This window comes from Schistocerca gregaria, chromosome 3, assembly GCF_023897955.1.
Source record: "Schistocerca gregaria isolate iqSchGreg1 chromosome 3, iqSchGreg1.2, whole genome shotgun sequence".
NCBI lineage: Eukaryota > Metazoa > Arthropoda > Insecta > Orthoptera > Acrididae > Schistocerca > Schistocerca gregaria.
In genome coordinates, this window is record NC_064922.1 from 114008155 (window position 1) to 114035076 (window position 26922).

A 26922-nucleotide genomic window follows, 5' to 3' on the forward strand; every position below is an offset into this window, starting at 1 on the left:
CAGAGTTTTTAAATGTTAATAAGAATCACCCTGTTTAGTAGAAAGTATAGTAAGAATCAATTGAAGAGAAAGATCACATGAGTATGTTGAGAAAGTAACCCTTATAAAATTCAGACATATGAATTTCTCACCAAAGCCTCCTCCAGAAATTGATAAAATACTCTCAAAAATCAAATGTCATTCGGCATTTGATGGTTTTTCACTGAGCGAGGTGGCACAGTGGTTTTCACACTGGACTCGCATTCGGGAAGACGACGGTTCAACCCGCGTCCGGCCTTCTTGATTTTCCTAAATCGCTTCAGACGAATGCTGGGATGGTTCTTGTGAAAGGGCACGGCCAATTTCCTTCTCTATCTTCCCTAATCCGAGCTTGTGCTCCGTCTTTAATGACCTCGTTGTTGACGGGACGCTCGACACTAATCTCATTCTCTCCTCTTTGATTGTGTTTCCTATAGAATACTGACGATTGCTACCCTTAACTGCACTCGCCCCACACCATTACAGAATCTCCACCAACTTGAACTTTCCCCTGTTGACATGCAGGGCCCATGGATTGAAGAGGTTTGCTCCATATAAGGTTTGCTCTATAAAATTTGAAACGAGACTCGTCCGACCAGGCATCGTGTTTCAAGTCATCAATAGTCCAATGTCGATGTTGACGGGTTTATTACACCAATGATAAGTGTAAATGTCGAGGAAATAATAAATAGGTTATGGACTTCAAAATTCTTAAGTGTACACTGATCAAAATTTGAACTGGAAAAGGCTCATTTTCGAACTCCTAAATCATGTTAGTTCAATCTTATTTGCACTTAGAATGATTGAAAAGACTGGGGAGAGACGAATCTACAAGCTGAGATATTTTGCACTCTTTTATTGAATGATTTCATATGAAACGTTGTTCTGCGGCAACTCATCTTTAAGGAAGAAGGTCTTCATTGCTGAAATACGTGCTGTAAAGATAACATATCGTGGTCATCCATGATCATCTTGTAGGCATCTTTTTAAGGAGCAGCGAATTCTGACTACTGCTTCACAGTATGTTTATTCCGTCATGAAGTTTGATGTAACTACTCCTCTACAGTTCAAAAGGAGCATTGGCGTAGACAGTTACAATACCAGAGGGAATAATGACATTCATTACTCCAGTTAAAATTGTCTTTATCACAAAAAGGGGTGCATAATGCCAGAATAAAAATTTTTGATATCTTATCCAGTGACATAAAAAGCCTGGTGTGCAGGAAAGTAATATTTTAAAATAAACTAAAAAAATTTCACCTTGACATCTCCTCCTATTCTGTGGAATTTATATTATTTTAAATATAAGGTGGGTAGGACTTAAATGAAGGTGTATTAATTTTCAGTGACGGTGTAAAATGATTCTTTCCACAGCATTACGATTTACTGAGAAAACTGTTTCATTAAACATGGAACTAATTACCTTAGACACACTCAACAGCCATCACGTGCATACACCATTATTCTTAAATGGGTATAACTTCTTCCCTACAGAAAATTACTACAAGGGTGAAATTTAATCCACGTATCCCACACGCATAGAATTTCTGAGGCGTTAGTCCGGTAGCATTGCGGTTTCCGTCAGTATCTGTCACGTAGCTGATGTCCCCGGTTCAAATACGAAAACCGGAATTCTATTTTGGTAACGTAGAAAACGTGCAATGTCATAATTCCAGTGCAGTCAGAATACAGTGCCGATTATGAGTTCCACTGGCGTATCATCCGCGGAGGGCAACGTATTGTTCCTCTGGAAGTAACAGCGTCATCTATACGGGCAGCGGAAATTGGAACACCCCAGTGCCCAGCGGTTTCTCTTCGGAGGTCGTCGAGTTGCAGCCACAGAAAGGTAACGAAAAATAGTGAAAACACGTAGATATCTAGCAAGCTCGAACTTATCGGCCTCTCCGGGAGGAGGGTAGCCCTATTATCTGCTACTGTTAGGGAGCAGTCGGCCAGTTAGTGGTACGACCAGCTTTCAGAAATATCGCTATAAAACTCTGATTTACCGCCACCCGCCGTTTGTTCTATACACCAAGTTTTAACAGGTCCAGGTACAAACGGTGCGCCGGCCGGGGAGGCCGAGCGGTTCTAGGCGCTTCAGTCTGGAACCGTGTGACCGCTGAGGTCACAGGTTACAACCCTGCCTCGGGCATGGATGTGTTTGATGTCCTTAGGTTAGTTAGGTTTAAGTAGTTGCCTAGGAGTCAAGTTGGTCTAGTTCATACTTAGTGAAGAAACATACATTATGGGCAAAGAAAAACCGCCACACCAAGAACGAATGATCTGAGAGAATCATTCGAAGTGATGTACATGTTCAATCATAATTACAGTTATAGAAAAATTTGATGATTTACTCAAGAGAAAAGGCTTCAAAACTGAGCAAGACAATAGCGCGTTAGTCGACCTCTTGCATGAAGAAAGCAGTTATTCGGCTTGACATTGATGGATAGGGAGCTGGATGCCCTCCTGAGGGATATCGTGCCAAATTCTGTCCAACTGGTGCGTTATACAGGGTGTCCCATTTATCTTGACCACCCTAAATAACTTTAAGTCCAGATACAAATTACAAAGTTTTTCAAGCAAATGTTGTTTAGCCGTCAGGGGGATATCAATCAACATGATTACCTTCGTTGTAGCTTTGTTTGCTTACAAAGATATGAAGAGCGGTATGACTTTTTTAAATGGCACCCTGTATTTTTATTCGGTAATTCATTTCCTCTCCTAAAGAACTATTAAAAATGTATCTCAGTGCACCATTCAGTGAAACAGAATGACCCAATCGGATAGTTAAGTTGTGGTGCCTCGTTCTTCTTTCTTTCTTTTTCTGAGAGTGTATTTAACTACTCCCAATATTATCTTTGCTACAGTTCGTCTCTTTGTGGTGGTTGTTACTATCAGAAGAACAGGTAAAGGCAGTGCAAAGAGATGATTCGTCACTTGTGGGAAACTCGACGTCAGTAAACTCAGGAGATCAATTGGAGACATAACGTCTGAAAATGAATCCGTGATCATATTTTTGCCACTTTATTTTACAGGCCCGTCTTGATCACATATTATTTTAACATTTCTCTATCGGCCACTGACATCTTCAGATCATAAAATATTCCGATGTTCTATGGACGTCAACCTAAACGTTGATACTACATTAGAGTATTTTATGATTTGAAGATGGCAGTTTCCCCAAAACGGTCATAGAGAAATGTTGAAAAAGAAAAAAAAATTATGTGATCAAGAAGGACCTGTAAAATAAAGAAACTCAGGAGAAATAAAATAAAACCGTAGGCTAATACGAGAAGGATCGTTAGTAGAGCTTTGAAAACACTTTTCCTGAAGAGGCCTCAGATACATAACGTTGTAAAAGAACAGTGAAGCATGCGGAAGTAAAGGTGGAAAGGAAATGAAACTTACCGTTTTGAGAGCATACGTGATCACAGAATCATATCAAATTTACAAGGAATTCGGCAGTACGAGCAGGCATTATATTATGACGTTGCATCCCGCCTGACCTGGATGCATGCAGTGAATCGACTGTAAGGGCGTCATAAAGCTGTTTTACCCTTTCCTGAGTCACGCTGGTCGACAACTGTATGCGGTCATCGATATTTTGGATGGTGATACAAGGGCTTACTTGACATCAGAGCTGGTCCCACAAATGTACAAATCTTATGGGTCTGACTGGCTTCGGGAATACGTCAGAACACGCTGAAATTTTATAGTAAGACTTGACATGTGTGGATGAGTGCTATCCTGTTGCAAATGGTACGATACTGTCACATGAGAGGTAGCAGATATGGACGAAAGGTCTCCGTGACATAATGTTTTGCAATCAGAGTTCTCTCAGTCACTGCCGAGCGTGACCTTAAGCCATAACCTATAGTTCTCCATAGCATGACACTGTGAGTTGAATTGCGGTGCCTGTCTAAAACATTGAAAGAATAGACCCTCTCCACAGGTCGTACCCACAGACGCCGCCGAAGGTCATCTGAGCAGTGCAGAACCACGATTCATCGATGAGTACAGGTAATTTCCTACTCTGGCTTCTGCTACTCGCCAATGGTGCGAGATCAGACACAACGCTGGGGGGAGTCCATTACTTGTTCCCTCACGGCTGGCGCAGATGTGAAGGGGCTGCTATGCACACTGCGGGGATCCCCCCACGTGGTGGTCAGACTTGAAGAGCCGGAACGTTATCGGAGAGTATGTCTGCTCTTACGTTCCCGTGCAACTCAACATCGGGTCACTGTCGTAGCCAAGTGAACCACAACTGTGGATATCCTAAGGTTCGAAAGTTGGAAATTTGTGGTAAGGTCTGATGGGACCAAACTGCTGAGGTCATCAGTCCCTGGGCTTACACACTATTTAATCTCACTTAAACTAACGCAAAGGACGAAACATACACCCATGCCCGTCGTGGGTAGCCGCTTGGGCCGTGACAAGACGCCTCTGGCCGCTCTACAATTCAAGCAGCAGGTCAAACGCCCGCTATACGTCCCCTCTGAAACTCTATCAGAAACCTATAAAGCTGTCTCCCTCTAGTACGCGGTCTCTCCGGGTCCTTCAGATTGCTCACTCAGAATCTGACGCTATTATCGCCTCTTCCACGGAGTGAACATTAAGAAAACCGACAAACCTCTGGGACGGATTCATGACTGGAAAGCATGTAAATGGAGGAAAAGAGGTCCTATGAACATGAGTCCGGAAATGGACGGTGTGCGTGCAATGACAACAAATCGTCCCGGAACACAGTACAGAGTTGCTTGGCACCCACGTCACAACAGATGTCCAAAGTGGCCTCCGTGGGGTTTCAGGGGATGGGGATAGTAGCGGTTGCCTTGCAGGATACGTATGATCGTAGTTTGACCAAGAGAATGTTGCCGGACTACTTCCTGGAACTTCTTCTAGCGTTCGTCTCAATATCTTATGGCACTCAGACCTGCAAATCTGGTGTACTTACAGTCCTCCACCTCCCTGCACGTTCTTCTGCATGAAGGGTCCCTTGACCAGACAAACACCCAAGAAAGGCTTGAAATGTTGCGTGATGTGGTTGGTGTCTGTGAGAGTACCTGATTTGGTACAGCTCTGCTGCATCTCCGTCATCCCCCTTTGTTCGGCCGTACACAAAAACCATCTCAACTCCTTCCGACATGAAATCGAACCATTATGTTGCTAACAGTAATTTTTATCAATCACATATCCTGCAGTCTACAAGGAATACACGGAACATAGTCACAGGAAGCGTCATTCGTCAGCACCATCCACTGTGGCAACTATGCATTTCCGGATACATATTCATTTGCCGGCCGGAGTGGCGAAGCGGTTCTAGGTGCTGCAGTCTGGAGCGTGCGACCGCTACGGTCGCCGGTTCCAATCCTGCCTCGGGCATGGATGTGTGTGGTGTCCTTAGTTACGTTTAAGTAGTTCTAAGTTCTAGGGGACTAACGACCTCAGATGTTAAGTCCCATAGTGGTCAGAGACATTTGAACCATTTTGAACCATTTATTCATTCCACCTTTTTTCTTGTTTTTGGCAGTCAGGAATCCGTCCCTGATGTTTGTCGGCTTTTACTTATGTTCACGTTATACACACTACAATCCTCGGTAACAACTATAAACAAGAACAACACTAATGCATCATAGAGAAATGCAGCTGCAATAATGTGCGTATTAGGTGATGGTGTGTACGTGTGCCACTTACATACAGTTACTTGTACCAGGTGTTTTATGTATTTTTCTTTTAATTATTTCAGAAAGAGTATATTACTTCCATATACATATACATGTTGTAATTACGATGACAGAATAAGGGAAATACTGTTAAATAAAAAATTGTTTATTTTACGTCTTACTACACACTCTGGAAGCTGTTGTGAAGTGCATATTGGGGCGTATGTCGTACGAGTGTCATCAGCTTTCTTTTCCACTCCATTCGTGGACTGAGCGAGGGAAGATTGATCTGCATCCACGCTAATCTCTTTCATAGATTTTTTACGATCTCAACGTCAGACATACGGTGAGTGTTGCGTAATGGTCGCTCCGCCATGATCGAAAACACGTTGTCTAAATTAATCCAACCGAGTTTCGCGAGAACACGCCACCTTTATACCAGGGATTCCCACCTAACTTCCCCTAGCATTCCTGTTACACTGCCGTATCTACTGTATTGGCTTGTTACGATACTCTCTGTTTGTCTCTAAACCCTCAAGTCGTTAGATGCTTTCCATAATGCCTACCTCATGAGGCCCCAAAACATTCGGACAACACTTTCTAGCTGGTGGCTGCACTGTCGTGTATGCGATCAGATTTACGCACACCTGTGGGGCTTCATCAGTGAGGTCTCCGTTTCTGTCCCACGCCCCATTCACTAGCTACTGCGTACCCTGATACAGGGTCACGCTGAGACGAACGCAGCATAGCACCAATATTTCTTCTTCTGACTGTCACTGGAAGAAATTTTATGTACTGGAAAAATTCTTGCAGTTGCTTCGTAATATATTAGTGCCTTGTTTGTTTTCTTACCCACAATAAACACTACAGTCGAAAAGTTCAAAAAATGTTCACATGTGTGTGAAATCCTATGGGACTTAACTGCTAAGGTTATCAGTCCCTAAGCTTACACACTACTTAACCGAAATTATCCTAAAGACCCCACGTCGAGGGAGGACTAGAACCTCCGCCAGGACCAGTCGCACAGTCCATGACAGTGGAAAAGTTCCCTCGCCATACCAGAAGTAACATGGCAGTCAACTATGTACATTCTCTGTACAGCGCGAAGCACAGGCTACAGACAGAGCCGGGAGAGTGACGTTACTGTTTGTGACGTCATGCGGTGCACTGCACATCGCTTCATCAGCCGCCATGTTATGTGTACACCCCTGCGAAACAGTTCTGGCCGATGTGGAGCGTGCCCATTTTTCTCTGAAACTGTCCTGACATGTTTCAGAGGATGCGAATTCGCTTGATCAAGTAGTCGTTCAGTTACACCGCTCTGTAATTGCAGATCCGGCTTGGCATCACCAGTGGCTGTATTCATTTTTCTGACTTTACTAAACAGTACGCGGAGGTTTCGAAAAGCTGAAAGCTTAAATTATGGCTGCACGAGATAGGAGAGCCTTTAAGAGGAGTTAGCCGTCATAAAAATAATTCTCCACAGAAGACTTTTATCAAGATAAGAGGTCTCTAGGCAGCTGCGGTTTACCACAGGGCGTGTGAATCCTCGTTACGACGCCTCCGACAAACGTTCGGCTTAAATCCAGTATTATGATTGAGTCTTGGTGCTATTTTCCAGCTATATGCAGGGCATTGTACAGGTTCTTTTCAGAATTCTGATATGGAGTGGGACAGATTTTCTTCATCCCTCCAAAGCTAAGAGTTCTATTTGATCAACATAGGGAAAATATAGGAGAATAGGATATTTTTTAACATCTTCACTCGACTTTCACTGGTCAGCGCTAGGAAACATTACTGCCGTTGACCAGCTTTTGTGACGAGAAACAGCAAAGTTACAGATCGGCCAGAAGGAGTACACTTCGGCGTAGGCTTTTGCAGAGATATTACATCACTGTAGTATTTGGTGAAGAATTCACTCTAGATTTTCAGAATTCAGACTTCCGGTTAGGACAGGAGAGATACGTGGTGAGATCAGCCTTGCTGCCACTACAAAGATGTAGATACTTACGCAATAAGTACAACTGCTGTTGCTGCCACCGAGAATCTTATTCACGTTCCGCACACTTTGGTAATATACGTCACCGTCGCACCCGCCGACATCGTCCAGCCACAGAGTTAACTCGCTCCCCACAGGAGCCAGGTGAGTAACTGTAAACTCACGCATCTGGCTTCTTGCTCTCAGTGCACATTTTGGCAACATTATGGTGCTCGCTCTTATCTTTCGGTCTACTTACTACTTTTAATTACCAACTTATGCAGTCACCGGTCATTATTAATGTACCTGTGTCTCATCCTACTCAAGGTTATGCCTCACGTTTACGATCATTTGCACTTTTGTAAGTGCTTCTTCTTAGTATATCTGTTGGCAACTTCAATGTTTAAATATTATAAATATAAATGTGATAGTGACCATCTGTTTCCATTCATAGCTAGAGGATCCCTCCTCTGATTAATAAATTTGTGTGAGTGATGTGGTACTAATTTTTTTCAGACTCAGTTGGACTACCACTGTTAATATTCATCTAAACAATACATTTCCTTGCGCGACAGTGCCCTTGTTTTAAATTTATTTACATGATCGTTTTGGCTGGTTGTTCATTCTTTTTGTCACCAGATTTTGGTATTGTGCATAACATTTACGTTCAAGCTGGGTTCATCATGTCATTACTTCTGACTGCGAGCAAATCGTGGGTGGTTAGCGCGTTGTAAACTCTCGGTTACTGATATCGGTGCGCCTTTTGCACATTGATGCAAATTCTACGGAATACAACAGAACGGGTGATAACGCAAGAAAGCGAATTTTTCAAATACCTAATATTATTTTGTTTATGATGGATCGGAATAATACTAAATCTTGTAAGAAACGCTTTTGTCCTGAAGACCAGCAATTCAGCTGCGTAGGTTTAAACAGACAGAATGGCTGTAAATTTCTGTATGAAATGCTGCTGCAACTAAGGATGCAAGGGACACATTTCAACTGCTTGGTAACGGTGTCAATTGTTGTCACATACGAAGCTTAAATACGAGGTGGAAGGCGCAGTGTTTGTGGAGGTGTTACACAACCTTTTTCGCTCTCTCTCTCTCTCTCTCTCTCTCTCTCTCTCTCTGCCACACACACACACACACACACACACACACACACACACACACACACACGCACGCACACAAACACACACACGCACTTTATTTAGTTATTTACGAAAGAGTGTCAAACAGCTTTATATTTTTTAAATACAACACTATTCATTACTAGCACTCACGTTATGTGTAGAAATCAGTTTAAATCAAACTTCTGTCAGTTTCAGTTAGGGATGTAGAAACTGTTAAAGTTGTGAGGGTGGATGCAACAGACTGTACGTGAAGTTGCTGGTATCATGGAGGGACAAGCTCCGTCGCTTTGCTGTTTGTGGACTTGTTCGGTTAGACTGTAGAGTTCCTCCTCAACTCTGCAGTATACAAGGCAGCGCTGAATGAACATGTAAACGAGGTTCGGCCTGCTGCAGAAATTGACGTTTAATAAACGTGGCATCAACAACCAACGAGTACATTCACATATCGCTGAGTCTCCGTGAATGCCAGCACGCTGCAACGTAACAGCCACGGTTAATGCTGTTAGTTATCCTGGTGGCCGAACTCCAACAGCAGTAGCTTTCTTATGTGGTGAAGATCGACTTCGAGATAGAAGTAAATGCATAATGTGTGGCACACTCAGACGGATAGCAACAGAAGTGAGCATATGAAAGATCTTGCTGTAGCTACAGTACACCACGATATGTAAGTTATCTGACGATAAGTTGCTCTTGTCACTGATTCCAGCCTTGTATCGGCGTGGCGAACGGTACACGGTCACAAGTTTCACCCGTACCACCTATCACTGACACAACAATTGCATGGGAAGCGCTTCAATTCGAAAGTTTCAGCTGATAGGCCGTGAATGACTGCGCTCCGGTCGTCTCACGTTTTAATATTTTCGCTCAATAACATACTTCAGCAAATTATGGTGCACTCGACTGCGATGAAACATTACTGTCTCACAGAAAATCCAAGTCGAATTCGTTACGTCGATCTTCAAAGAATGTGGTTCATTAACGCGCACTATGAAATCGTAAGACATGAAGGTATATGGGATTCACACTGCTTCGCAGGCGCCCTGACAGATGACATGTATCGAGCTGTTATTGTAAATGCTCACCTCGAAAATAACAGTCTAGGCATCAGAGGTCATATATGGTGGTATGGTCACAGAACCTTGTCCACACAGTCAGTTTTGGTGCCATGTTGTGCAAGAACTGAACTACATATTTCCTGGTCGATAATTTGGAAACCGTGTTCTCTGGAAAGGTCCGCAAAATCGTCCAATGAAACGCCAGTAAGTTTCTTTAGGTGGGGATATTCACAGACTTGTGGTCATGTCATCGTGTCCACATTAAACATCTGGTTTAAATGAATCAGCTATATAAAAAATTAAATAACGTTATCATGAAACATTTTTAAGGGCGTTACTGCATCCCACTTAAAACTGATCAACTTCGTTGATAGTTGCACGTTTAGCTACCTGAATAAATATTCCTGGCATATATATATATATATATATATATATATATATATATATATATATATATATATATATATATAATGAGTGTGTGTGTCTGTTACATAATGCGGCTCGCTTCCAAACGGCTGCACAATTTTGCGTCTCCCAAAGGTAAGTGGCCACCATTGGTATACAATTTGCTCACCAGGACGGCAACTTACATTACTTTTGGGAGACGCAAATATGTGGAGCTGCTTCGAAGCGAGCAGCATTTCTTAGAGGCTAATAGCTAACATAAATGAGGAAACATTACTTTAAAAATAACATTCTTATTCCGACCGCTGTGGCGAAGCGGTTCTAGGCGCTGCTGGAACGGTCGCAGGTGCGAGTCCTGCCTCGGGCATCGATGTGTGGATGTGTGTGACGTCCTTAGGTTAGTTAGGTTTAAGTGGTTCTAAGTTCTAGGGGACTGACGACCTCAGATGTTACGTCCCATAGTGCTTAGAGCCATTTGAACTATTTAACATTCTTGCACTATATTCTTATAAATGTACTGACTGTATTTTAGGACAAACAACAACAAAAATTCAAATGGCTCTGAGCACTATGGGACTTAACATCTGAGGTCATCAGTCCCCTAGAACATAGAACTACTTAAACCTAACCAACCTGAGGACGTCACACATATCCATGCCCGAGGAAGGATTCGAATCTGCGACCATAGCGATCGCGCGGTTCCAGACTGAAGCGCCTAGAACCGCTCGGCCAGCACGGCCGGCTACAAACAACAGACACTCTTTTCAACCTCTAATCACAACGGTTCAAGACACAAAGGAATTAAAAACATTATCTGCCAATGGGCATTGATTTAAATCAATGAGGAAAGTTGAAAATTTGCGCCGTACTGGAATTCGAACACAGGTCTCGAATACCGGCAGATTCATCCTAAGTCAAGCTCATTGCTGAGTAGTCACATATAATTTTATTTCTTTTTGTAGTTACTCTTTCACTACTAATGGTAGAAACTTTGCGTATCTAAAGTATGTATAGAACGGGACATTTGGTCAATCGCTATTTGTAGTTTCTTACTGTCAAGGTCTAAAACAAAAGCAGCTTGTGTCATATTGTTCTCTATGGGTTCTCCCTCTGTGTAAGCAGTCCTTTATATTGGAATACAAAAAGCCGGCAGTTTCAGTAGGTATTCCTTCCTTGGAAAACGTGCTCGTAACCTTACACTGCCCTTGAAGTTTTTCCAGCAGTGACGCGCTTTAGTTTTCCTTAGCTGAGGAACAACAGGAAAGTTTTTCCGAAAACCACTGTGGTTGGTGTCATGATGGTGGTCGAGATAACTCGTCTTGTACTATGACAGCGACATTCTATGCTAAAACACATTGTTTAACTGTTATTCTCTATGAAAACGAATTGCTCCCATCACTCTTTATTAAACACTTTGTTTTGTTCTTCATAAGTACACTCCTTAGATAAGACAGCAACTGTTAGGACACTAGCAGTAATCACATGTTTACTTTAACAGTGATACAGCATTATTAGCTGACTGCCACACCCCGCTCGTTGATGGAGATAGGAAGACCCAAGTCTCAAGCGACTGAGCTAACGGCCAGAATGCACTAGGATGGAGACGACAATTGATTAGCATAATCACTTAAAAACTAAATCTACATTAGTGGCTGGGAATTCGAAATCCATTCCTCCAGTATTCTAATCTGCTCTGTCTTTAACTACAACAGCAGCCTACTGGATGAGTTATCGAAATTGTCTTACTCTTCTATTATGCTGCTGCCGTCTCGAGCCGAGTTTTAATAATAGTGTATTGCCGTTTAGTCGTATTTAGAAACAATGCAGGATTGCAGCCGGACCTGAATAATTGCGATCCAAGACGCTTCGACTAGGCGGCTGCCAATGAGTGTCAGATGTGCCACAGAAAACTGACGAAGACTCTCCTGTCACGCAGTTTGTCAGCGCATTGTGTGTACTCCACCCATACGCTAAGACCATGTTGACGGACTGACCCTGACAACCGGCGTATAGCGCCGTCGCAGGTGGATCTGAATGGCTCAGGTGAGGTGCCATCAGGTTTGCTGTTCGCCATGATCACCAGTGTACTCTGTCTACATCTACATCTACATCTACCGTGTACATACTCTACTGATTGATCGATGAGAGGATACGGAATAAAAAAAAGATCTAATGCACTTATGTCCGGTAACGTATCGTTTCCGTGCTAGACACCGTTCACGCAACCACACTTTGTTACAGATACTGCGGTCTGGTACACGCTGTACCGTGCAGCCGCAGTTACAGTACGCATGGCTTCCTCCTAGAGGGTTGTACTTTTGCTCATACCTCATGCCCTAGCGCCCTCTCCTGCCGCGGTAATTGGTAATGCTTTGTCCGATTCATTTTCCTTGCTGACTCACCCTGTAGAAGACGTGGTACAGCGTTGTAAACAATGGTACCGTATTCGAATCGAGAGCTTGCTGGTATTATGTTTACTTACGGAAAGGGAAATGGCAACGGGCAGCTGTGAGCAAGTTTGTATGACACCTATCCCAGCCGACAACTGCAGTATTCACTGTTTGCAAGTGCGTCTAAGACGGTCGTTTCAGGGAGCAGGAAATCATGAAGAACGCATCCGAAATGCTAGGACAACAGACTTGGAGGAAAATTTTATTAACACTGGTGAAGACTACCGCCTTGTTAGTACGAAGCAGTTGGCCAGCCAGTACAGGATAAGGCAGCCGACCGTGTGGATGCTTGTTTCTACCCTTATCACATACAACATGCGCAAGACTTACTTGCGACAGACTTTCAACATCGTAAACAGTTTTGTCACTGGATTCTTCACTATTCAACCACGATTCGTGAATTTGTTTCATTCAAAGATGAGGCCGCCATCACGTGGAGTTATAACTTTCATAGCAGTCGTCAGCGGAACAGTATGCAGAATCCCCATGGCAGCGAATAGTGAGGAACGGAGCAGCCGGAATGTGTGGACCGGGATAATTGGCGACCGTATTTTGGAACCTAACAGGCCGGAAGTATCAGCGCTTCTTGCGGATGACTTTGCATCCCCTGCTGAAAGAAGAACCATTGATGATAGGAAGGGTCCTGTAAAGAACATCATCTTTGCTTTGTCTTACTTTGTTATGGTATTATTGATATTCTGTTCAGATGAGGCGCCATCTGTGAGAAATGTTTTTGCACTTTTTTTTTCTTCTAGTAAAACCCCATGTCATTCCAAGCATGTGTGTGAATTTTTACCTATCTACATTATTCCGTGGTTTATTAAGTTTTCAAATTTAAAAATGTTCAAATGTGTGTGTGAGATCTTATGGGACTTAACTGCTAAGGTCATCAGTCCCTAAGCTTACACACTACTTAACCTAAATTATCCTACGGACAAACTCGCACACCCATGCCCGAGGGAGGACTCGAACCTCCGCCGGGAGCAGCCACACAGTCCATGACTGCAGCGCCTTTGACCGCTCGGCTATTCCCGCGCGGCTCTCAAGTTTATACTGACTTTTTGATAACCCCGTAAATACGTTATATAATGTGAATAACATGTTCTCAGGTTTCCAACCGCGTCAATTGCTTAAAACTACACGAGCTTTCGGCCAAGCACTCCTTGGCCACCGGCAGTAGTGACCGAGCGGTCCTAGGCGCTACAGTCTGGAACCGCGCGACCGCTACGTTCGCAGGTTCGAATCCTGCCTCGGGCATGGATGTGTGTGATGTTCTTAGGTTAGTTAGGTTTAAGTAGTTCTAAGTTCTAGGGGACTGATGAGCTCAGAAGTTAAGTCCCATAGTGCCCAGAGCCAGCTGAACCAGTTGAACTCCTTGGCCATTCTCAAGTGTTATGACCGCCAGTGGACTGTTGTTGCGGCCTTATATAAACTAGCTGCCAGTTTTGACGTGACTGGTGCACGTGACATTGCCACATATGACTTACAACTCAGCGCTGCGTGGGATCCAGCGATCGCGCGGTTTAAAAGGGCACTTCGAAAGCCAAATCAAGTCATGCCCACATATGGCAATTCCCGGGCACCAGTGGCGTCACAGCCGATAGCCAGCGTGTATAAGGGTGGATTAACAACCCACTGGCAGTCATAACACTTTACAATGGCCAAGCAATTGACGCGACTGGACACCCGAGAACATTTTATTCAATGTTATCGCCATGAGACACTGCATTCACACACGTTATATAATCTATTTGTAGCCTTTCACCTATGTTTCGCGACACATCGTGAGAGAAAGAAGCAAACTCAGTTTCGCAAGATCGATACTATCTAAGCCCATGCTGATTTGCGGCCAGAAGCTGTTGTGTCCCTAATGAATTTGTTATATTCGAACTTGGAATAAGTTCAAGAATTCTACATCTCATCTTTGTTAAGGGTATTAATCGGTAATTTTGCGGGTCTGTTCTTTTTCCATTCTCATATAGAGGAGCCACCTGCGCCTATTTCTAATCCCTTTGGGTTTTGAACTAGAAAATTCGCGATAAACGCTGGCTAGTTAAGGGTGCAATGCCGTAGAGCGCCTTCTCTCGTCTTCAATCGGAGAAAATCGGCGAAATGGTCCTGTTACACACATTATCCAGTTAGTAGCCGCCATCGTAGTCCATCAAATTATATGCCACGTGCATTAGCAAGGCTTCTTGACTCATTAAGTCCCAAAATGATGCTGCTGTGGCAAAATTTTTGATTTGCCATACTCCGCTGAATGTCCAGTGTGGACACTGTATTCAGCAGTAGCCGACTCGATTGGTGGAAACGGTGGGTGCAGCTTTGATGTTCGGAACATGGTTTTTCCACGGTGAGCGGGTCCCAGCCTTCGTAAGACACACTATATTGGCAGTGAGTTTACGTAAATATTGACGAAGAACACACTTTACCAAGACCGGTTGCTAGGAATGTGACTGACCTGTATTCGAGGAGTTACCTATTTAGTTTGTTAGGAAGTTTGAAACCCTCGCATACTCCGCTGCAGTATACAATATTCGTTCTGGAACGGCTGTGGTATGATCTGGTAATAACCATATGCTGTGAAAAGTGGTAGTTGGCCCTAAATAGTAAAAACTGTGAGATCAAACACGTGAGTACCAACAGGAATCCGTTAAATTTCGGTTGAACGATAAGTCACACAAATATAAAAGCCGTCATTCCAACCAAATACCTGGGGATGACAGTTAGGAACAAGTTAAGTTCTAACGGTTACATAGAAATTATTATAAGGAAGACGAACACAGGTCCATGTTTAATTTCTAGAATACTTAGAAGATGCAACAAATCTATGAAAAAGACTGCCTAAATTATGCTTGTCCGTCCACTGCTAGAGTATTGCTGTCCATTGTGGGTTCCTTACCAGACAGGATTGAAGGAGGACCAAAAAAAAAGTTTAAAGGAGGTCAGAGCGTTTTGTATCAACACAAAATAGTAGAGAGAGTGTCACGAATAGGATAGGCGAGTTGGGGTGGCAACCACTAAAACATAGCCGTTGTTAGTTGCGGTGCGATGTTTTCAGGAAATAGTATTCTCCTACTCTCTTCCCCGGCTGCCAAAATGTTTTGGTGACGCTCTGCTGCGTAGTGAGAAATGATCATCGTAATAAATTAAAAGAAATGACAGATCGTACGGAAGGTTTCTGTTCACTTTTCACGCATGCTGTTCGAGAGTGGAGCAGAAGAGAAGTGGCATGAAAGCGGTTCGATGTGCCTTCTGCCAGGCTCTTAAGCGTGAATTGCGCAGCAGTGATGTGGATGTATATGTTGATTACAAAGATCGCGATAAATTCGAGAGCAAGTTTAAAGTATCTTGATAAAAGCCAGCACAGTTAAAATATTCAGAAATAGTTGGAATTTGTGGGCCTGTATTCAGTTTGCATAGCCAAGCTAACAGCACTCGAATACTTGCAACTCAATTTCGACAACAGTTTATTTTCGATAATAGTTATAAGACACAGTGGATATTAGGTTATTACAACAGTTTCCAGTTTGTTCTTTAATGTAATGCCAATACTTGCAGCGAGAGACTTTCAGAAAAAACGAAATCTACAAAAAAATGTTCTGCAAGTTGCAGAAATTAGATGTAAGCATTAGTTTCCCAGGGCTACTAGAAGCACCATCCACAATTTGGTATTTTATATTAATAATTGTGAAACCTAGTCCAACGCACGAGTTGAATAAATCCTGTTTCTGATATTTGCTGCTTAATGATTAACTTCTGTATTACCAATGTTATAAAGTTAGTAGCAGACGTTAAACACAAACTATGATAATAAACATCAAAATTTATTTTGAAATAGGCTGTTGTTTATTTAGCGGAGAAAGTCGTTATCCACGGGTGTTGGCCAATGGACAGTTATCTGGAAAGATAAAGTCAGTGGTCGATGTATTTGGTAATTAAAGGGATATTGCGCAAACTCACGAGTAGAAATCAGACGAAGCTATACTTGATCAATGTCCAGGCACACCAATTACAATATGTTTATCGTAAGGATATTCTTCTCTATGTCTCCCGGAAAGACAAAGTCACTTGTAATAATTATCTGATGGGAATTTCAGTTATCGAGATAACTAGGTAATTAAGAGGAGATTGTGTAAACTCGGGAGTAGAAATCAGACGAAGCTGTACGTCATACGGCAGAGCGAGAAGGATCAACCTGCCTGGCATGCGTAAGTACTTTGTGCTACGAATCCATATAATTGCACTGGAGTTAATTAAGCGTAAGAAGCGGGTTTAGTAGGAGTTCCCTCGCTCTGTGTTGTTGGCTGACTGGTAGAGTTTATGGCTCACCACCACAAATACTTTCTTCATTATTGTCAACCGGTTATAGTAAGCTTGGATAAAAATCCCCAATTTTTCTCGAAACATTGCTGTTGTCACCTTAAATTATACAATCATCGATACTCATCTTTAGTCATGGGTTCGCATCAGTCTTATCTCTAGGAATTCAGATAAGAATTCTCTTCATGGGTGTCTTTTCACATAAGACTCCAGTGTGAGCATGACGTTTCGGAAAGGCTACTCCCTCACTCCCTCTCTGTCTGTCTCTCTCTCTCTCTCTCTCTCTCTCTCTCTCTCTATCTATCTCTCTCTCTCTCTCTCTTTCTCCCCCCCACTGACTCATTCTACACCACGAAGATGACGTGCTACAGACGCGAAATTTAACCGACAGGAAGAAGATGCCGTGATATGCAAATGATTAGCTTTTCAGAGCATTCACACAATGATGGCGCTGGTGTCGACACCTACAACGTGCTCACACGAGGAAAGTTTCCAACCGATTTCTCATATACAAAGAGCAGTTGACAGGCGTTGCCTGGTGAAACGTTGTTGTGATGACTCGTGTCAGGAGGAGAAATGTGTACCATCACGTTTCCTTTGATAAAGGTCGGATTGTAGACTATAACGACTGCCGTTTATCGTATCGCGAAATTACTCCTCGCGTTGGTGGAGATCCAATGACTGTTAGAAGAATATGGTCGGTTCAGGAGGGCAATACGGAACGCCTAGCTGGATCCCAACGGCCTCATATCACTAGCATTGGAGATAACAGGCATCTCATCTGCGTGGCTGTAACGGATCGTGCAGTAACGTCTCGATCCCTGAGTCAGCAGATGGGGACGTTTGCAAGACAATAACCGTCTGCACGAACAGTTCGACGTCGTATGCAGCAGGATGGACTATCAGCTCGGAGACCATGGTTGTGGTTACCCTTCATGCTGCATCACAGATAGTAGCGTCTGCGATGGTGTACTCAACGACGAACCTGTGTGTGCGAATGGAAAAACGTCATTTTTTCGAATGAATCCAGGTTCCGTTTACAGCATCATGATGGTCGCATTCGTGTGTGGCGACATTGCGGTGAACGCACCTTGGAAGTGTGTATTCGTCATCGCCATACTGGCGTATCACCCGGCGTGATGGTATGGGATGCCATCGGTTACACGTCTCGGTCACCTTTTTTTCGCATTGACGGTACTTTGAACAGTGGACGTTACATTTAAGATGTGTTACGACCCGTGGCTCTACCCTTCATTCGATCTCTGTGAAACCCCACATTTCAGCAGGATAATGCACGACCGCATGTTGCAGGTCCTGTACGGGTCTTTCTGGATACAGAAAATGTTCGACTGCTGCCCTGTCCAGCACATCCTTCAGATCTCTCAGCAATTGAAAACGTCTGGTCAATGGCGGCCGAGCAACTGGCTCGTCACAATACGCCAGTCGCTACTCTTGATGAACTGTGGTATCGTGTTGAAGATTCATGGGCAGCTGTACCTGTACACGCAATCCAAGCCCAGTTTGACTCAATGCCCAGGTTTATCAAGGGCGTTATTACGGTCAGAGGTGGCTGATCTCGCTACTGGTTTTTCAGGATCTATGCACACAATTTGTGTGAAAATGTAATCAAATGTGAGGTCTAGTATAATATATTTGTCCCATGAAATCCCGTTTATCATCTGCATTTCTTCTTGGTGTAGTAATTTGAATGGCCAGTAATGTATTTCCAAGCTAAGTGCCATTGTGCTACGGTCCGTCTCGTTGTATACGGTAGGTATCAGCGTCGGGCCTAACTACGAAACGGCCGCCCAACAGCATTTGCACAGCATCACTGCTTAACAACAATTTTGTTCCTGCGTGGTGGAAAATATTAACAACAACATGATGGGGTTCCAGTGGGCTTTTTTCCCTCACGTTTCGTAACTTTTCCATGGATTATTTTCAAGAAATTATACTAACGACAGCGCCTCGGTCACCTATGAACTTCTACAGATACGTCGAAGAAACATTCGTCTTGTGGCAACACGGGAGGGATTTACTAAACGAATTCCTCGACCACCTTCATCCATCAAAGTATTAAATTTAGCACGGAGGCCGCGAAGAACGACTGATCTCCGTTTCTGGACGTCCACGAACAGAAAAAGCCTGATAGTAGTTTGGAACGTGAAAACCCAGCCACACAGATATGTATCTTTCAGCGATTAGCTGCCACCATCTACTATTCTCGTTCCCAACGACGATGGCACAAAGCACGAAGACAGTCTGTGGTAACAGCATCTTACAGTTGGAGCTGGATCGCGTAAAAGACCTTTACTTCCCATGGCAACATAAAATAAGAAATTAAGAAGCCGCTGGGTCAACACAGACGTACCAAGAGCAAAGAAGCAGCAAACAATTAAACAGAACTTTCCGTTCCTGCCATACATGGGCGCAGATTACGTAAGAATCCGCCGGGCTCTGTGTAAGAAAGATACAAAGCCGGTTTATTCTCCGCCTGAAAAAACAAGGACCTTCCGGGCAGTGTGAAAGATACCTTCGGTCTTCTTCACAGTACGTGTGAATGTGGAAAATGTTATAACGGACGAATGCATCTCTGTATCTCCCTACTTTGCAACGTAAGACGCAGGCAGTAAAATAAATCTGCATTGGATCCTCCCCTGTCATAAAAAATGGAAACTGCTCAGATAATGGTTTCTGGAGCAGTACTGTCAAGAAGGCAATGGATATTCGAGTGACGGGAACACATGTTAACTGAAGTAAGGAGTTTGCTCTCAGCGAAGCTTGGCAGCCAGCACTTGACGCAATAAGACAGGAGACGAAGCAGTCTGCAGTGTGCAAGGCTGCGGTGTGTGGCGGGCAGGACTTGCCAGTTACATTGACAACCGACCAAACCATAGGCGAACTGTTGTGAGAGGCCATTGCGAGATCTGCGCACATGCTTAACGCAGATATGTATCGTATACAGGGTGATTCAGCGCCTATACCGACAGGTCTTATGCAACCTGTAATGCCTACAAAAACCATGCTCCCACTTTTCATTATCTCTCGCTCACTACTTGCAAACTATTAGTCCTGCAGAACAAATGCACGCAGGTTAGCACACTGGACTCGCATTCGGGAGGATGACGGTTCAATCCCGTCTCCGGCCATCCTGATTTAGGTTTTCCGTGATTTCCCTAAATCGCTTCAGGCAATGCCGGGATGGTTCCTTTGAAAGGGCACGGCCGATTTCCTTCCCTATACTTCCCTCACGCGACCTGGCGCTCCGTCTCTAATGACCTCGTTGTAGACGGGACGTTAAACACTAATCTCCTCCTCCTCCTCCTATTTCAAATGTGGTACAAAAAGTTCATTTTTGTTCATATTGAAATACAGAGTCCTAAAGTTAAAAGAGCGCTGAAAAATGTGCAGTTGAGATACCAGAAATATTCATGCATATGGCTTCTTGCTAGAGATGAACCTTTCCTTCTGTTTGTTTGGCTCATTAATTTCAGAATCATTATAGACAGAAAAGTGGAGATAATGGACTTGTACCACAATTGAAATAAGCCCTTCAAATGATCTGGACCTTTTTGTAGGTACATTAAATTTTGAACTGGGATATTTTTTCTCTGGAGGCCACAGGTTTCGAGTTCTTCAAGAAAAACATGTTTCAGAGTCAGTTCTGTACGTTTCTCTTAAATAATTCGAAAAATACAGCGTCTCCCAATACAAAATGTATTAAATTTCGTACAAAACTTTTTTTGAGGAGGAGCAGCTGAGTACCTCATAAAAGAAGATGGACTGACACACACCGTTCCTTTGCCAGGTGAGACTGGCTATTTTGAAATGTCTCGCTGACGCTGCAGTCTCAGGAAAAATAAAATGAGCTGCTCGGGGAAACACAATGGTAAGCGCCAACGCCGTGTATTTTGCGGTAGATGGCTAATGACACCACCTGTGAAATGCACAATGCAGTAAACTTACTAATACTTCCAAATTCACTCAACAGATGTCAGGGAGGAGCTAAATGGTAACCGCCACTGCCCGTCTGTTGCGGAAACATAGTGGTAAGTGGCTGAGAGAATGGCGGCAAGTAAAAACATCTCCGAAAAAAAAATGGTTCAAATGGCTCTGAGCACTATGGGACTTAACTACTCTGGTCATCAGTCCCCTAGAACTTAGAACTACTTAAACCTAACTAACCTAAGGACATCACACACATCCATGCCCGAGGCAGGATTCGAACCTGTGACCGTAGCAGTCGCGCGGTTCCGGACTGCGCGCCTAGAACCGCTAGACCACCGCGGCCGACCAACATCTCCGAGATTATGGCAACAGTGCACATGGCAGAAGACGAGGAATATACTTCCAATGATACTAATATCTTCGAGAGGGATCCACAATGCATTATTAACGATTCAGATGACTCAGTGGTATGTTATTTTGTAAAATACTGTCTTTAGTACGTTTCACGAACATAATGGTAAGTGCATGTACATGCCATTATGTTCCTGAAGTACAACTGAAAATTACGTTCGCCGAAAAGTATAAGATGTTTACAGATGAGATCAGTGGTGCGAGATCATCAAGAAGTCGGCTAAGAAGAATCCAATTCTTGTATATAATATGAAAAGAGAAGATTTCTATCAAATACGACACTCTAAAGAAGCGTTTGTCTTCAGATAGGAGACAGTTGATGGTCGAGATGTCAACCTAAGCAAAGTATGTAGGTGGAAGGTGACCTCCGAATATCCATCATCTTTAATCATCAGTGAGACATTTTGTCATGACATTTGGAATGAAATAAACTTCAGGAAACGTGGAAGGCAAGGACCAGTTCCTACGCTTCGACTTAAATACAATGGGCCAAGGCTTATTGAAAAGAAAAAAGTTTAAGACGTCCTGTCGCTCCTAAATTATATACCTCCTGTCCACAACGGATTTTTCCTGTCACTAAAGCCAACAGTTTTAGATGAAAAAGACAATAGTAATAAAAGTGATGAATGGTTTTGCAGTTTCAGTACAGTGTTGAAGATTTACTGTAAAATTTAATATGTAATGTTCTATCACTATGTGTTGTTAATGTGTATGGTAATGTAATATTTCATTTGTTTTAGTCAGTTCAGAGTTTCATTTATGTCTGTATAGTAGAAGGTAGATGTTACAATCACTGCAGAATAAAAGGACTGTTCAAATAAAATTATTCAGATTTCCAGATCAATTGAAACTTTAGATGCGCTGTATCTCGAAGCTGTGATTTTGGCACTTACCATTTTGTTCCCCCGAGCAGCTCAAATCTATAAAGGTTTAATGAAACTGACACTCCCTGAAAATCTTCATAGACATAAGAATTTTCTTGGACCAGCAGTCACTCATTCACATGGCTGTATGTCCTATGCATTTATGTTTATCATTACATACAGAAGCACATTCTCCAAAACACTGTGCTCCCTGATACACTTGTTGTGTTCGTGTTTCTACCCTTCAGACATGTATCTCCCCCTCACTCTATGAGCCACCTGCAGGGTTTCGATCGTTTTACTCATTGAAAGTCCAAGTAACACGGCCTGAGGCACAACTGATACAGCTGAAAAGCAGTTTTGAAAAATTATTAATGAAAAGAATAGCCCTCTTTACTCTTCTTTTTACCCATTTTACTACCCAACAAGCAGTTATCTTGAACTATAATTGTCTTTAGGCATACACTGAAAGATGCTCTGCTACACTCCCACTGATTGTCAAAATATATCGGAAACAGATGTACACCACCTGACATTAGCAAAATGAAGGTGGCTGACGTTCATTACCATGACAGGTAGAGGAACTGTAAAAGTTCTTCTGAGTCAACTCTATATGGATCGTGTTTTATTGACTTGTCTTTAAATTTTAAATTATTCCTTATGCAGTACAGTCTGGCTATTAGTACAGAGTTTTTAAAACCACATCAGCAGCAATTTCAGGAACTATTCATCGTTTAGTAAACGATAAATGAAACCGATTCCCCACCTCCATAACTACATTCAGAACTTTTAAATGCTCCATTGTGTTATTTTTTCTTGATTAAACATTTTCTGTTAGGGATTGTTGCTGGAGAGCGCAACCACTCAAAAATACTTTAAGATACTACGTCCGGTTTCGGGGTATTACGTATATTTTCAGAGAGCGACAGTTGCTTTAACACATCGTCAGAACAGTCAGCAGCACATCTTCTAAGGATGTTTCTGATACTATATTAAAACAGTCTGTAACTGAACGTTATCTTCCCCCACTGCTTTCATTTCTTTTTAGTCTCAAATGATTTAATACGCCTTACCTTGTATTACTTCGGAAATGTAGATATATTCTTGGTGTTATCTGAATTTCTGATTCAGCTCTTGAATCGTAATTGCTGTTTAACTGATGACCTATGATCTCCACCGAACATGTTTCGTTTTAGTCTCTACATACTCTTTTATTTTATTTCCACCTGTCTCACTTACTACATTTTCGTGGTGCCTTCTCTCACTGTCTGCGAACAGTTGCCATAAGTTCAGAAAATTCCGTTACATTTCTGTCATCACTTGCGCGAAACATTAATTTTATTTTTAATAGAAGCCTTGGTGCATTTGATATAACCTCAGTAATTCGCACAGGAAAGTATGCTACATACATAGTTTCTAAGATACTGAACACTTGGCTAAATTTAATCTCGTGTACTTTCGTAATCATACTTAATTTGTTATAATCCGAGTTCGGGCTTACATATTTTCTTCCTGCTATCCCATCGGCATCTAATGAGTCTGTAATCCCTTTGAGTCTCATAATGGTTCACGAGCGCCGCATCAAGTAATACGTCTAAACCATTTGATAAGACAGTTAGTTTTACTGTTCTCCCAGTCAGTATCTTCAAAGTCCATTTCCTCTTACGTTCCCCTAGGGAAATGTGTTTAAGGACGAACGTTAAATCTTACGGGAAAATTTTGTAATGATAACCTGTATTGCAGAGACTCTACATGCATTCCGATTGTAATCGTCAAGACGATATTCATACCCTTTTGAAACCTACTGCAGCGTGTCGGTGGCGATTCACGCAGCTTCGATCGCCTGCAATAACTGCGACAAGGAATGTGGCACGGAAGGGACAAATACTCAGTCCTCCACACTGACCCACAAAAAAAAAAAAATCACAAACAGTTAAGCCTGGTTATCGTACTCACCACACAAAGTCATCAGCATTACACGGCCAAGCCATCATCAAGGCTGATGTTTGTATAGGTATTCCCGTATAGCGGAACGAAAAAGAGGAGTAGCATCATATTGTTATCACATGAAGTCGATGGAATTCTCATGAAGTAGCCATAAGAAAGCATGTCAAGAAAGGAAAATGCCTATTTAAATTTTTTCCCAGCCCAAAATACATTGATCTTTCTGACTCTCGCTCGTGTTGTATGGAGAACTGGGGCTTTCTGTTCTCCAAAAACTGGTATCGCGCCGATTAACTATAGTATGAAATGTTGCATAGGCACTAAACCTTATACTGTCTGACGTGTCACTCTCATTGTTCATTCTAGCCAAGGCACCGATGCAGGAGTCAGATCGTGCTGAATAATCTCCTCGATTCAGTGCATGCACAAACTGTAATTTGCTCGGTTTCATGCGCAAGTGGTTACACAGGATTATGCGAACTGTTGTTCGCCGGACATGAAGCTCATAGCCTGCACGAAGCATTGATTTCTGTAGGCTTTGCTGGAATGCTGCGGGAACGTGATCAACATTGTTCTCCAGCACAGTAGTCAGACCAGGACATTGGCCTTTGCATATGCAGCCCTTCATACTGTTTGTACAGCCATAAATGGAGACTGCACTGGATGTGCAATATCGTGTCAGAGTAACTGACCTACGCAGTCTCCGTTACACTCCTCTAAAGATCCATGTTAACTGTGAATTATGCAACGGAATTGCTATCTTCAAATACCATAACATAGAATGATAATGTGAAAAATCACAATAATCCTACTTTATAACTATCTGTTCCCTCAATAGAAAAAATCAGTGAACTACGTGCTTCTTCAAGTAAAAATGCAAGTGAAACATAAACCGAGTTTTTATTATATTAAATAGTTACAAGTATTGGCATCAACATTCTATGAAGAAAAAAAGTTAATTGCTGACAAGATAGGCAACCGGAGGGATGGCTGCTGTATGCTAGCTGCATATGAAATCATTAATCCAATACGACCCAACGATTAATTCAGAATCTCCAGTGTCCCATTGATTACCACATCAAATGACACTAAAGCATAAATCGGATTTAGTAGAGTCGTGGCACCGGTGCGCTTCCTATCTAAACTCTAACACCCATGTAATGAGCTGTAAACTCATTTCAGTCTGCTGTGGTCGTAGTAGAGAATCATAACCTTACTCGTCATGACCCTCCAAGCGTCACGATGTCTTGAACCAGCTACCTGTCTCCATCCACGATCCAACCGAAAGAAGCCCTTCTCTTCCTACATACCATATATCCTCAGCAAACTGATGAATATACATTTCATTCATTGTTTTCGAGCCGTGCCAGCACAGATTTTGTTATGAGAGACTCAAATGTTTTCTCATGACCTCCGAATGTTATGTAACATTCTTGCGTATTAATAACCGAGTCACGTGTATTCAGTACTTTATCAGTGGATTACTACCGGTTTTGTGGCACTAAAATCCACATCCTCAGATGAACATGTGACTTAAACATTCTAGCGGCAAAGCTCGGAAACTTTTTACCCAAATTTCGCTGTCCGTCAGAACAAACCACTACTAAGCTGCGGTATGTCGTACAATCAAACAGCCGGATTCGAATATAATGGGTGGGCTACTTCTCCGATCTCCACGGAATCGCATACAGGTGACGCGGTAGCGTGCTGCGAATGCTAAGCTGCGAAGACGCCATTACACACCCCAGAATGCAAATGAGTCCAGTGATTCCGACTGTAGCACACTGATATTGTAATCGCAGGAAAATACGTCTTTTTGTCGTGTGCTGACGGGCAATGAAATTTGGGTAAAAAGGTTCCGCGCTTTTCCGCTCTAATGTTTTAGTCATATGTTCACCTGAAGATATGGATTATAATGCCATGAAACCGGTAGTGATCCAATGAGAAAGAACTAAATACAGCTGAAGCGGATATTAATAGCCAAGTTGACTACTCGTAGTTCAGGCGGCAATACCTACGCGGTTGTCTGCAGTTATGTAACATTTTCTTCCTCCTTTCTATAATACTGTTGCCAAATTGTAGATGATCCTTTGTCCCCTAACCACTTCTAAAGATAACTTGATGCATTCCTTGTTTGTAGTCTGAAGTTTCCCCTAAACAGTCACCAATGACTTTTCTTAAAACGGTTCATAGAAAGGACAAATGGACCAGTAGCACTTCGCAGTCCATCCTCTCTTTCTCGTCGATTACAAACAACTGTTACAACAGTCTGATGTCGTCCTGTCGACAAAAATAGCTGTTGAAATCCGTTCTTTTCTGCTTTACCATTTTTTCTGTTAGTCCATCATGTTACAGGGGATCAACGGGGAAAATGTCAAGCATCAGCTTTCTACTGTTATCCACAGTAATAATTCCCTCCGTTGTTTCCTCTTCCCATGAAATGAATTACATAACCTCCATCTCCTTGTAACCTTCGAGAAAGCACTAACTCTCACAGTTCGTTATTGAGTGTTCGTACAAATTATTTTGCAGTAAAATTTACTATAATTTTTACCTTAACCTCAGCCGCATACAGTAGTTACCTGAAGTCTGTAGTCTTAACATCGTCACGAGTACTTGACTTCGTCCTATTTAGAATTTCGTAAAGTGAAGTAAGAATCCAGAGTAGGTTCTTATCACTCAGGGTAATCCGATCTGAAAGTACAGCCGAACAACAGACCCGCATAGCT

The 26922-nt window shown here is 42.7% G+C and overlaps 1 protein-coding gene across 1 annotated transcript in view; it reads left to right on the plus strand.

Moving 5' to 3' along the window:
* Positions 1 to 16877: 16877 nt before the first annotated feature.
* LOC126356026 (arylsulfatase B-like) overlaps positions 16878 to 26922 on the plus strand; it is a 100470-nt gene continuing 90425 nt past the window's right edge. Inside the window, 1 exon segment of the mRNA XM_050006680.1 lies at positions 16878 to 16915. The gene's annotated coding sequence lies outside the window, so the exon portion shown is untranslated.